This window comes from Camellia sinensis, chromosome 7, assembly GCF_055761805.1.
Source record: "Camellia sinensis isolate YWXY chromosome 7, ASM5576180v1, whole genome shotgun sequence".
Classification (NCBI taxonomy): Eukaryota; Viridiplantae; Streptophyta; class Magnoliopsida; order Ericales; family Theaceae; genus Camellia; species Camellia sinensis.
The window spans coordinates 38,804,580-38,819,293 of record NC_138967.1 but is presented as its reverse complement, the minus strand read 5'-3'; the positions used below and the strand labels follow the sequence as shown (position 1 = coordinate 38,819,293).

At 33.7% G+C, this 14,714-nt stretch overlaps 1 long non-coding RNA gene across 1 annotated transcript; it reads left to right on the top strand.

Moving 5' to 3' along the window:
• Nucleotides 1-13,262: 13,262 nt before the first annotated feature.
• LOC145794633 (uncharacterized) lies at nucleotides 13,263-13,990 on the top strand. Its single transcript, XR_014334561.1, has 3 exons — nucleotides 13,263-13,407; nucleotides 13,504-13,572; nucleotides 13,663-13,990. It is a non-coding gene; the product is annotated as an uncharacterized LOC145794633 (long non-coding RNA).
• The last annotated feature ends 724 nt before the right edge of the window (nucleotides 13,991-14,714 follow it).

Here is a 14,714-nt window from a genome sequence, read left to right as displayed (position 1 = left end):
AAAAAAAACAAATTTACACAAAAAAAAAGTACAAGCAAACTCCCTTTTGAAGTGATGGTACAATCTGACTTTGTTTGTACAAATTGCACAAGCAGGTGCACAAAAAATTTACATAGAACGGTGTTGTTCGGCCTGTGGGGGCCCATCACGGGGTCCGGTTTTGATAATCTGAACCGTCAATGTGTAGAACTCATCGAATACTATATGCCTGTAAAAAATCATGTTGATCGAATATCGATAACTATATGATCAAATCAGTTTTGTATAAAAAAAATTGATGGTGAACAAATTAACGGTTGACAAAAAACTTATCCGATGAGATAGCTATCGATATCCGATCAACGTAATTTTTTCCAGACATATAGTACTCGACAAGTTCTACACATTGAACGGTTTCGATCATCAAAACGAGACCCGTGGTTGGCCCCCATAGGCCGAACAGCACCGTCTAGTCCGATCTCGAACTTGAGGCAAGCTTCTCCTATACATGTTCTGAAGTATGCTGCCCACCGTACTGGCTATAAGTCTCAATCACTGCCAGCACGCCTTGTTCTATATTAGGGGTAATATGGTAATTTTTCTATTTTATACAATATTTTAATACATATTTTTTCGTAAAAAGTCAAAAAGTTATCACAAACAACTATATTTTTTTCTTTTACTTTTTTTATCCAAAAAATCAAAAAGTACACTTATTTAGAACACCCCAAACAACTCCTAAGTAGGTGAAAAGAGATTAGTGTCCCAAAATATAACAATTTCTAAAATTACAAATTAACAGCTATTGAATATGAAGAGTATTGTTGAATATATATTTATATATAAAAAAAAAAAAATTCACACAAAATAAGATATACACTTTTGTATAATAAAATAAAGGGGATTTTTTTAGGGTCACTAGTATTAAGATATTATAGTATAAATGACATCTAATATTTTTATAATGTCTACGGTCTCTCAAATCGATACAAAGAAAATTCGATTCAGAGAATTTCTCTAGACTTTCCAGATAAATTCTCTCCAAAGAAATTGACTTCCAGAGAAATTATCTCCAAACCAAAGAAATTCTCTGTTTCTCTCCAGAGAAATGTCGATTCTGTTGAAAAAATCGTTAATGTAAAGAAAATCTAAAGTCAAAACCATAGATGCAATAAGAACAATGGATTTGGAGTTGAAAGTATAAATCAAACACAGAGGACATGTCATAATATATGAATCTAGACATTCATTCTTAGAATTTTGTACAATAGTGAAGTAAAAAGAGAGAGAATGAGAGGAGTTTTGGAGAGAGAAACAGTACTTGGGAGTAGAGTTGTTGTGAAGAAGCAATGAACTCAAAGAATCGTCGTCATCACCGAAGCAAAGAGAGAGTGGCCCCAAGGAGAAAGGAGAAAGGAGAGAGGAGAGAGAGGTCGAGGTGGGAGACGAATCGGAAACAAGTGGAAGGATGAAGAGGTCGCGGACGTTGCTGCCGAAGGTGAGATGGGTGTGGGTGTGGGTGGCGCATTCGAAAATGATCCATTTCTGACAGACAAGGGTGGCGGAGTTGCGGCTGAGGATCTCGGAGACAGCGGCGATTATGTTTGAGAGGATTACGTCCAGGAGGTTGGTCACAGCGGTGGAGGCGGAAGCGGAGGCGGCAACCATTGAAGGGAGTGAAGCAAGGTTTGGATTTAGAGAGAGAGAGAGAGAGACGAAATAGGAAAGGCAAATAGAGAGAGAAACGAGATTTGATTTGAGAGAGTCAAATTTCTCTATGATATATGGATGTAGAGATGAGGAACCGTAGACATCATAAAACAATATTGTGGATCTCTTTCATTACTAAAAATGAGAGAGAGACCTTAATTTTTTTCAAAATAAATATGTATAAATCTGATTTTAACTCTTCATAAAGAAAACTGACACTCAAGATGCCAACAATATTAGATTATCACCCCTATATTTATGAGTATTTATAAAATATACAATGAGATGACCCTAGTTATAGCGCATAATGAGATGATTTTCAACTATTTTCACATTTTAGTTAATAGTATCAATTTTAACAAGTTGAATCATTGATTTCATTTATACAAGAGATACATGTCATTCCTTCTTAGTGTTTTTTTTTTTTTAAAAATTTAAAATCAAAGATGTATGTATATTTTTTATTTACTAGATTAGTTCCACTAATAAAATAACTTTAAATGGTGGTCTAATTTATTATATATTGAGTTCGAATTCATAGTTCAAAAGTTTGGAGAGAGAAAAAAGATTTGTTAAATTTATTTTATTTTTTTTGGGTATGAAATATTACTTCACAATGCTTATGTAAGAATTATCCTTGATTAGTCATATACAAAAATTAACTCAATTCTTTTATGTACACACCTTAGCCCCTAATGCTGTGTTTGGTTGAAGGATTTGAGGAGGGATTTGGAAAGAGAAATGGAAAAGGTAGGTGAAATGTGAAAAAAATATGTCTACATTTCACATAGTTTCACACACATTTTCCCTTTCCATTTCCAAATCCCTCCCCAAATCCCCCAACCAAATACAACGTAAATAAAATTTCAAATTCCGCCCTTGATCAAGCACATGCACAATCAAGGTCTTTTTTCTTTTTTTTCTTTTTTTTTTCTTTTTTCCTTTCCTCTGATGGAAGATTGGGGAAAGTCTTGAGGGTTTTGGAGTTTTCACAATCAAGGTGTTAATTAATATGGTTTTTGAAAACACTAGAGTTTGAAATCACTGGACAAGATTAAGATGAGGCCTTAATCTTGGGGGGGAAGAAAAAAAAAAAAAAACACAAAATTTGAAATCAATGGACAAGATTAAGATGAGGCCTTACGTGAACTACTTTAAATGTATACCATTGATATAAAATTCATGTTATAATTTATTTTTTGGTTCTATAGACTTTCCCTTTTGCTTTTAAACATGTTAAGAATTGCCCTTTTCACTTGGCTTTCTTCAAAGTCTCTTTGATGAGTTGTAAAACAATCCATTTTTAGAATTTTTCATGTTTAAAATTGTCATTTTTAAGTAAGTAAAATTGAGAAATATAGTTCCAGAACTCATCCTCCATATTCTAAAACTTAGCAATTTAATGAAACATTAGGTAGTTGCTCTTCAAATTATTTGCTTGTACAATGTTTTGCCATTTGGAAGGACTCCCAATAGTTGTTATAGTTCCAAACTTCAGCTTTGAACAATTTCCTCTGATCCAAACAGAAAAACCCACGCTATTTTCTTTCAATCCTACATATGAGAGAGAGAGAGAGAGAGAGAGAGAGAGAGGGATTGTAGTACAATTCCTAAGCTACACAAATTGGACATGGTTATGAAGGCTAATGCACCCTGGTTGGGATCAAATTTGAAAAATAAATAAATAAATAAATAAATCTTTTAAATTTTAAGTTAAGTTTGAACTATTTTTAACTTGAGTTGCAACCAAGCAACCAATCTTATCACGATAAGTCAGTGTGGTAATAAAAGCACTTGCTAATTAACCAAGTATAAAATTAGACAGATAAATCAAATCAATGCTTATTCTCAATTGGCACCTTGTTCTTCTCGCATGAGGATTCATCATTTATTCAATATATGTGATGCAGGTAAATTACATGTATTTTGTAATTAGTCAGGATAAAGTATTTGCTCCAGACACTTATTCATATTATTGTGATCAGAGTGAAAAGTATTATCCCTTTGGTTGAGTTTTAAATTTTTTTTACGGGTTTAGTAAAAATAAAAATAAATAATACTAATCATTTTCATATAATTTTCTCTTTTTGGATGAAACTAATTTTGAAAATATCATTTTAATATTTATTTTTATTTTAATATTACAATATTATTTTAATATTTATTTTATTTTAGTTGAATATATATATATAGTAGATATGAAAATTTTGAGTTTGTCAAATATTTCCTGCTGTCCTCCCATTAATTCAACTAATTATGAGAAAATGAGTTTTATTTACAATGTGTAAACATATTCACACTTGGGGATGTGTGTATGCTTAAAAGGGCTCAAGGGAAAGTGAAACATTAAATACTGAAACCAGTAATGCTAGAGAGCCCGAATATAGGGACTCGAATTTGGCTCGAAATTAGGGGGAAGAAGAAGAAGGAGGAGGAGGAGGAGGAGAAGAAGAACTCGACTGGAGGGGCCAACAAAATCGGGCGGAGGTGGAGGCGGAGGCGGAGGCGGAGGCGGCGGCGGGCGGAGGCAGAGGTGAATGCGGGGCTGCGATGCCAACGAGCGACGAGGGACGAGCTGCGAGATCGGCCAACGAGCTGGGACGCTGACGGGCTGCGATGCCGACGACGACCTGCGTTCTCGCTCTCGCCTCTGTGTTCTCTCTCTCGCCTCTGTTCAACTCAATGAAGAAGAAGAAAGAAAAGGAAGAAAAGAAAAGGAAGGAAAAAAAAAAAATCAAAACCCAAAACGACATCGTTTTGGGTTTTGAGCCAAATTCGAGCCCTAAATTTCGGACCCTCAAACATTATTCTACTCAGACACCACTCTATGTAAAGAACCTAACTTTCAACAGTGTTAGCTAGTTGGGAGAGATAAAGAGCATGAGAGTCTACACACAAGTTGGCCTCTGAATATGCTCCACCCAACAAATTTATAAAGGATTATCACTTTAAAAACAGAGAAGATTCCCTTGACTACTAACAAAACTAGGTGAGTTCTTTGTGTATATTTGATGTGATTTCATATATTCTACCCTATACATAGTGACATATATGATAGATATCCAGCTATATATTTATTCTACAACCCTTCAACATGCCCAAAAGTCTCCAAGTGCACTTGTTTTAATTTCTTTATGCCATTCTCAAATATAATCATTTCTAGCAACCAAACAATAATATGTTATTATATGTGCTTTTTAGGGGACTCTTAAGAAGTCAAGTCATTAACATGAGATGACATAATAATTTTTCCGATATTAAAAGAGATATTGACAAGTAATGTACAAGAAAATATTACTACACGAGATATTAATATTTTTAGAGATATAACAAAATATATATTTAACTCGGGTGGTGTTATATCTCTTTAATTTTGTATTTTTAATTTTATCCATAATGGCGTGGCTCACTTCTATATGAAACAGTCTCACACTTTAAAGAGAATTGATTGGTTGTTATTGTTTACCACACTAGAGGAAAAACGGGATTTAACGGGTTTTTTTTACGGCATTTTTTTAAACGCCACTTTTCTTAATTTTTAACGGCGTTTTATAACCGCCGCATATTTTTTAACCAAAACGGCACCGTTTTATAATTGAAGGCGTTTAAAAACACCTCCAAATGCGGTGGGTACACACATTTCCTCAATCCTCTTTTTGAAACCCTTATTTTGAATCTGTGCGAGAGAAACTCTGAATGTTACAACTCTCTCTCTCAACCCTTATATGTACACATCTCTCTCTCTCTCTCTCTCTCAACCCTCTCTAAGCTCCATCGAAGCTCCTGCACTAGCGATTTTGAAGACTCATAGTGATTTCGAAGCTCCATCACTACCACCATCTACATCGTCTCTCTCTCTCTCTCTAGATCAACTAAGCTCTATTTTTTCAAATTTCGAGGTAGCGAGCTCAACCGTCTCTCTCTCTTTCTCTAAATCTACTAAGCTCCATTTTTCCAAATTTTGAGGTAGCGAGCTCCACCGTCTCTCTCTCTCTCTCTCTCTCTAAATCTATGAAATCAATGTTTCAAGGCATTCTTACTTGATCCTCATTTGTAGAGATTCAGTGATTCAATGATTTCAGAGCGATTTCGATTTCGAAGCTCCATCGCCACCACCATCTACACCGGCGATTTCGATTCACTAAGGTGAGCTCTACCCACTCTCTCTCTATACCTATACTTTCTCTCACTAAAACTCTCTCTTCTCGTCTTCTAGAAGCTCAGATCTGAACGCTGACCTCTCGATTACTCGTATTTCGAGCTCCAATGGCGACGAATAGTCTATTTTGTTTCTGAACTTTAATCAGTATTCTCTCTCTCTCTCTCTCTCTCTCTTTCTCTCTCTCTCTCTCTCTATATTTCTTTTGAATTTTACTGCATGTATAACATTTGTAGAGGCAATCTAATTTGGTAATTTTGATTCAATTAAGCATTATAGTACAGCACTGAAGTTTCTCTAAAAGTTTTGGATTAATTTGTAATTCATAACTTTAAGAAGGTCTAGAATGTAAATTATAATGTATGCTTTTGGTCTACTTGTTTTTGCTTGATCGAATAAGCTGAATTGTGAAATGAAGACAACTTATTGAGTTTTTGGATTTGTGATTCAAAACTCCATCTTCAAATCCCTTTTTTCTCTCATTTCTTATCTATTTATATATATATATATATATATATGTATGTATGTATGTATGGTTTGATTTGTGTTCTCATTCTCAGATTGCATCTTATAAAGGGGATTTGGTTCAATCTTGTTCTTTTCCTTGCAATTTCAATTCAAGTCAAGAAAAATTGGCTACGGTAAATTTGTTGTCTTTGTTATGCTATTTGTTTATTTTCCACTTGTGTTCCACAAGCTTGGTCAGAAAAGAGAGATCTTCATTTTACAACTCTGACCAGCGTTTTTGGTGTCTTGTATCAAATAACATGAACTTGAGATTTCAATGACATTGTTTGGTATTGTTTGATTTTGCTACTTTGGAATCTGATTTTCATAATTTTGCTTATGTTTGGTGTTTCATGGAATAAAATGGACTATAATAGCTTTAATTGCATACAATTATTTTGAAATTACAAATCGAAGCTTCTTCTCTTTATTTTTTGTATTCATGTCTATCTTTTGATTCTAAATGAACGACTATATAGTCCTCTTCCTACTGCTTTTGAAATGCTAAAGAGCCTTCAGCTTTTGTGACAACTATTCTAGAGTCTTTACTCTAATTCATGCTCTTCACCGTAGAGTTGATTTGATTCCATTAGATTCACTTCTATTAAAGCACAATTTAATTTCTTAATAACATAAAAAGGAAAAATTAAAAATTTTAAAAAAAAATTGAAATTAAACACCAAATGCTAGATGGATCCTCAAAGTAAATCTAGAAAGCACTAGCCATGTGCGCCATTGGAGCTAGAGCACAAGGGAGATTGCCTCATTAGAAGCGGGTGCCTCAAGTACTACGCTACCTCATTAGAAGTGCAATTAAGGGTGATGAAATAGGTGAATGGAACGTTTTTCATTTAACTAAGGGAATGGGCTTGTCATTAGACTTGAAATCCATGCCTATTGTTTGATAAATGGGTGCCTCAAGTACTGCGCTACCCTTTTATCTCCAAACAAGGCTTTAAGATAAAATAAAAAAATATTACATATAATCTCATTTAGACACTGTTGGGTGATATATACATCAATTAATTTAAGTTTCATTATCTTATATACCTAGTGTAAAAATAAAATAAAAAATAACATTATATATAAAATTATTCTTAAAATAATTCATAATTTTTGTTTGAATATCTGGTTCTCTACTTGATCATGTCAAAACCTAATTAGGACAGGATGCACCATTGAGATCAACATTGCAGACTCTAGATACATTATGCATATATGAATAATGTTATAATACACACCTCAAAAAGGTGTGGGTCATATGAAAATTATGATATTTGTGAGTTTGATTATCACAAATATCATAACTCAATTTTATAGAAGTCATAATTATTAAAATAAAATAAATAAATAAAAGTATAACTAAACACCACATAAGATATAACCAAATGATTTTTACATCATAATCAAAATAATATCATAATCAATATTACAATGAATCATAACTACCACCATAATAAGTCATAATTAAATATTACAAAAGTCATCATTAAAAGTGCATATAGTAAATGCCCCCTTCCTATTTGTAATATATATTGGACACGTCATTTTATAATGCATATCAATTTTTATTTTTATTTTTTATTTTTTATTTTTTTGTGGTATGTATTATATACAAGTTATGACATTTGTGATATTTATATCACAAATGTCATAAGTTCATAGCCAAAAAATACACAATGGGTCATAACTAAACACTACTTAAAATATAAATGAAAACCTCTTCGATCATAACTAAAATAATAATCACAACACAATACATTATAATCAATATCACAATGAGTCATAACTAAGGGTTATAATCAAATATCATTTGAGGCATAATCAAAAACCTCTTCGTTCATAACTAAAATAAAAGTCACAAAGGTCATAACTGATCATATGGTACATACCTAAAAAATGAGTGTCTATTATAACATTTCCTAAATATGTATCTATTTATTTATACTATTGTAGACATCCCATTTTTGACCGTCTTACGACTTGGGCGTCACTGATTGATCACCCGATGATGAATGCATACACTTGTCCAAATGCTTGAAATCCTCAGCAGGAAACCTCAGTTTGAACCTACAAACATTGTGCTTTGTTTTGGACCAAAACAGTGGTTTTTTAGGCCTAAGCATCTAAGGACCTGCAGACCCACTAGTGTGGTATGCCGTCCACTATTAGTGGCATGACAACCACTTGTGTAAATTTTCTGATCTTTTTGCCAACTGTGCCAGCTGTCTCCACAAATGTATGTACTACACCAGCTATGTCTGTATAGATATTTCTGAGGTGGTCTCATATATTTCTATATATAGATGACTCCATCTCTTGTTTTAGGGTTAGAAAATTTTGGAGAGCAAAAAGTTTGGAAAATACTTCTCTCTCTCTACAATTCTCTCTCTCTCTCTTGCAACTTCTATACCCTTTGTTTAGACACTCTAAACCAAACTTTGAGAGTTCTTTGGTGAGGTGATTTGAGCTTGCATTTTAGCTCTTGAGGGTGTGAAATTAGTGGTTTGGAAATTCAAGGGATTATTCCTCTTCAAGAGGTATACATTCTAGTTCTTTTGTACCATCTCTTTCTCATTTTTTCTTGCTATTTTTGAGCTGTTTCTCACCTGTATTTTTGGGCTGAAACTTGTGGTTTAAAGCCATTAAAGATAAAGGGGTGGATCACCCTTCTTTGAGCCTTGTTTCGTAGGCTTTTACCCTTGTGTTTCCTACCTTTTTATCAACTTTTGTTGAGCTTTTTACCATTGATTTTCAGAGGCTAAAAATCATGTTTTGAAGTCCCAAAAATGGAGGGGGTAGCCTCCCCTCCGTGTGCTTGTTTACTAGCTTAATTGCTCCATGTTTTTAGCTTACCCTTTTAGCTGTTTTTACTTTGATTCCAGCACTGTTTTAGTTTAAATTAGGTCTATTTTTAAGAGTTAGCTTCATTCATGCTTTGTATAGTATGTCTATAGTGTAATAGTCCTCATAGGCCTGGTGGTTTATGCCTTAACCACTAATCTATTTGAGTTGATAGTATTTATTTCTTACTTTCCATACTTGTGTTCACCTCTAAGCTCTCTGCAATCTCCCTCATTTTTTAACTTTTTCTCTTTGTTTTGAGAGTTGCTCCAAAAGGAGTGTTGTTTAAGCTTAAGGGTGATATTGTGCTTAATGATTTAATTTCTTTGGGGGTTCATTACCAATGGCATGATCTCTCTCTCATGCCTAAAACAACATTTGGTTTGGTACTTTTCTCCTTTTGTGGACTAAAAGCTCATTATTGGACTTAATTGACTAATGAATGGAAGGTAATTTAAAAAAGGGTAATCAATGGTTTAAAAATGGAACAAGATAATAAAATAGTTTGGGTTCAATCGGACGTTAATTGAATCCATTGAGTCTTGAGTCGTTTCATACTTGTAGTGATGAAACTATTCAAGAATCAATGTCAACCCTTTCCCTTGATTAATCCATGATAGGGAAGAGGATTTGAGAGTCTTTTATTGTGCATTTAACAAAATTGTATCCCTTGGTTCATAAGTCATCACGCAATGAAATTGCACCGATTGATGGCTTGCGAATCAAGCCTACCTCTCCTTTGAGTTGTTTGATGATAAAGAGAGACAGACTAGACAAACATCCCTTGAGAATGCTCTGTTTGTGCTCTGTTTGTTTTCTATTGCAGCAGAAGAAACCCAACATTAGTGGCCAGTAGGCCACTACCGGCCACCATTTCTGGCCTGCTAGCCACTTTTGTCCACCAGGCAGTACTTTTTTTTTTATAGAATAGAGTAGAGGCTAAGGCAAAACAGTACAAGTTTCTGGCTGCAAAACAGGTGGAAATCCACGTCCATGCATGAAACATCCATCGATTCTCGAGATCCGTTGAAATAATGTTGTGATAGTAGTATGTTGTATTTAAAATAGCAGATTTGTAACTAATTTATTAGTTAGTTAGAATAGCTAGTTGGTTTTGTGTTATACTTAATTAATTAGCTAAAGTAGTTAGTTAATTAGTTCTAATTTATAATAATTAGCTAGGGTAGTTAATTTACTTTATTTGGTTTGTAATAGTTAACTAATTAAGTGTATATGTTTTCCAACTCCATATCTTTCTCCCTTTTTTTTATTTGCTTATGATGGATAGAATAGAACATCATGTTTCATTTAGCATATTCCATGACTAGCATATCACTCGTACTATGCATGGATTGTGTTTATAATTATCTATATATGTGAATTGTGATTTTTAAATGTCTTTTTTTTTTTTAAATGCCTTCTTTTTTTTATATTATATTAAAATTTAATATTTTGATAATAATCATATGTGTTAGACTTTTCAAGGAATTAAATGTCCTTTTTTTTATTATATTATATTAAAGTTTAATATTTTGATAATCATCATATGTGTTAGACTTTTCAAGGAATTTTTTATACTTGTTCTTAATGCATTAAAGTGTTATTATGAGAGATAATAATCATATGTGTTGAGACTTTTCAAAAAATTCATATGTGTTGATTTCAATGAATTTTTTTTTATGCTTGTTCTTAATGCATTAAAGTGTTATTATGAAGGTAAGACTTAGGGGTTGGGAGAAGTTAATAAATGGTAAGATTTTTTTTTTAAATCAAAAAATCAAGAAATTTAGATTGGGAGATTGGAGCTCCCACAAGACTTGGGGTTAAAAACCCCCTTTTGCTTAGTATATAGTATAGATTTGCATCCACTTGTCTTGCATGCATCAAAGTTCGGCTCATCATTCTAACAAGCATTGTTGTTTATTACTTCGTTAAATACGTAATACGTGTTTAAAATGCATGCTATCAAATTGATTCACATGTCATACTTAGTGGCTGGGCCTATTAATTGCATTTTTGCATGTGTTGCATTAGGTATCTTTCATTAGTTAGGATCATGCATTTTTCTAACTAATTTCTCATTTGGCTTGCCTCAGGAATTGGGATAAGTTTTTATATGCCTTAGCATATTGCATGCGTGTGATTGTTGCCATGACAAAGCATGATAGCATGAGGCTAAATGCTTAAGCGCTATAACTCTTAAATGTCTGTGGATGAAGGCTAATTACTTGAATTGGGATAATTTGAGTAATATACATATGAGATTACTTTTTCGAGTGGTACATATTCGAAACAATTTTCAAATAAACATGAGATCAAAGCGTTCCAACTTTTACAAATTTGTCTATATTTGTGTGCAACATATAATAATAATAGTATAATAATCGGAACAAGAGCATATAATATAAATAAGAATCACATCATAATTAGTAGAGACCGATCTTTGATCAGGCGAGTGGGGTGCTCAATTCATGACATTTCCCTCTCGTACCTAAGTTCTCGAGTCCAGACACCTTGGTGATGACGGACACGTGGCCTTTGGCACGAGTCAAGAGTTTTCTAAATTTTCTAAAAATATTTAGGTGGCAACTCTGTATCTGGCAAAACAGACTATTTTTGACATTTTGATTCAAAATCGATTTTTCAAAAGAATCGACGGATTTGGACTCATTTGTGTTTATCTATTTCACATTGCACTTGTAGAATCAGATTCAGAATCATGAGAGTCTGAACAGTAGAGCTAGTCGCATCCAAAAGGAATACGAAAAGTCAATCCATAACTATATATAAAGGAAACACCTCTATTGGTGTCTTGAGGTCTTTTTTTCTCCTCAATAATAAGGTCCCATTTGAGGACTTACTTTTTTAGCCAATTGGCGAAAAAGTTATTATTAGCCAAAAAGCCAACAACTCATACCAAAAAGTCAAAGATTCTCTTTTCTCTCTACTTTTTGCACATCTTTTCGTAATTAGTCAAAAAATCATCCCAAACATATATATAAGTTTTTTTTACCTACCTTTTTAGCTAAATAATCAAAAAAATTACTAAATTAACCTGTTCCCAAACGAGGCCTATATAGATTTTTGTATTCCTAAATAATCCTTCTTTGTTTCTTAACATATCTATATTATTCTTTTCTCTTATTTTGTAAATTTCATATAGATCATTTATTATCTATATATAAATGTTGTATATTTCAAGTACATTTATGTGGGTTTGTGCACCTACTAGGCTACTAGTGTATATATACTATGAAAAATGTCTCGTAACTCAAATTTTGTGGCTCAAAAGTGGCTCAAATGGCCAAAACGACGTCGTTTTGGCCATTTTTATGTTGTTCTGTACTCAAAACGACGTCGTTTTGGCCATTTTTATGTTGTTCTGTACTCAAAACGACGTCGTTTTGGCCATTTGAGCCACTTTTGAGCCACAAAATTTGAGTTACGTAGCATTGTCGATATACTATATATAAAGTGAATAACTCTGTTGGTATCTTGAAGTTATCTCTCTCGTTAATGTCAAGTGGATTTTTCATTTTTTTATTTAAAGTAACTAGTTAGATAATAAATAATAATAATAATAATAATAATAATAATAAATTTAAAAAAAAGCAAGTCTCAAGTTTAAGACCTTGGTTTGGCACAACTCTTACCATTTGAGTAATACATACACAATATAAAATGATTTTTTTAATTTATTTTTATTTATTTAAATTATACATATATCATGTGTACCAACCACTAATATATATATATATATATATAGATATATATGAGTGCAGCTGCCCATAGGGCTGGGCATAGGGTTATCCGACCCGCACAAACCGCCCTACCCGACCCTACCCGCACGTGTATGGGCGGTTTCGCAAAGTGAATAGGGTAGGGTGCGGTTTGAAATATATAAGATTTGCGGGTTGCGGGCGGGTTGCGGGTTTGGACCGCACCCGCCCCAACCCGCCCGCACTTAGCCAAATATAATTTTTTTTTTTTTTTTTTAAGAAATAACATGGACCGTTCATCATCATCTAGATCGATTTATCTATCTATTTTTTTGTTTTGCCCTAATCCCACAGGCTGCTCAGCTCAGTTCTCTCACTCATTCTTCTTCCATTTCTCTCTCTCTCTCTCTCTCCGATCGACCAAAACCAGTGCCGATTGACCACAACCAGCGCCGATCTGTCTCAATCTCTAGCTCCGGTAATTCTCAGGTAAGCCTCTCTCTGTTTCATCTTCTCTCTCATTCTTGTTATTCAATTTCTCTCATTCTTCCATCCCTCTCTTTCTCTCTCTCCCCGATCGACCAGAACTAGCGCCGATCGACCAGAACCAATGCCGATTTGTCTCTGTCCCTGTCTCCGACAACTCTTAGGTAAGTATTTCTTTGTCTCTATCTCTCTCTATGTTAGATATTTTTGTTTTTTCCAAACAAACCAAACCCTAATCCTAGTCTGTTTTGTACACAGCTCTCATCTCATCTTCTCGCTCATTATTGATCTGTCATCTCTCTTATTCTTCCATCTCTCTCCCCGATCGACCAAAACTAGCGTCGACTGACCATACCAGTACCGATCTGTCTCTGTCTCTCCGGCAACTCTAAGGTAAGCCTCTCTCAATCTCAGTCTCTGTCTCTATTTCGGTCTCTTTCTATGTATGAATCAATGTTGTTTGTTGTTCGAATGCTGAGAAGTTAGAGCTGTGTTGATATAAGAAAATATGATAATACTAATTTTGTTAATACTAATTTTATATAGATCACGAAACCAGAACCAGTACAAAGTTTATATAAGAAAATTAAATTCAATGAGTTTATATAAGAATTTGATTATTATAGAATAGAACCATAACCAGAATAATGCATAGTGATTTCTTTGAATTTGATTATTTGAATTTGATTATAAGAATTTGATTTCTTTAAACCTAACCAAGAACCAGAAGAATTTGATTTCTTTGAACCAGAACAATAAGAATTTGATTATTTGAAACCAGAACCAAAACCATTACTTTGAATTTGATTATTGCATAAAACAATGCCCAGTGATTTCTTGAGTTTATATAAGGATATGTAATTTGTTATGTTTGATTATTGACCAAAAATGAGGATATTTGACCAAAAATAAATATTTACAAAATGGGGGAAAAAATTTCAAAAGTTAATTTTTAAAGAAAAAAATCTAAACCGCAAACCGCCCGCAACCGCCCGCACATCCGCAAACCCTATCCGCACAAACCGCAAACCGCATTGCGGGCGGTTGCGGGTTGACTTTTCCTCAAACCGCATAGATGCGGGCGGGTCCAAACCGAACCGCAAACCGTCCTAAACCGAACCGCGGACACCCCTAGCTGCCCAGGTTATTAATTATTCACTAGATTGAAAAACATTTTAGTTAATCAGAAGTAATCTGTACTATTTAAAGTGAAGGTCGGATGTGTCCAAGTCTATGAAGTATGGAATTTCGAAAAATATGTTGTATCCGCATTAAGTACTTATCGGCGTATGATATATCGTATGGTACTT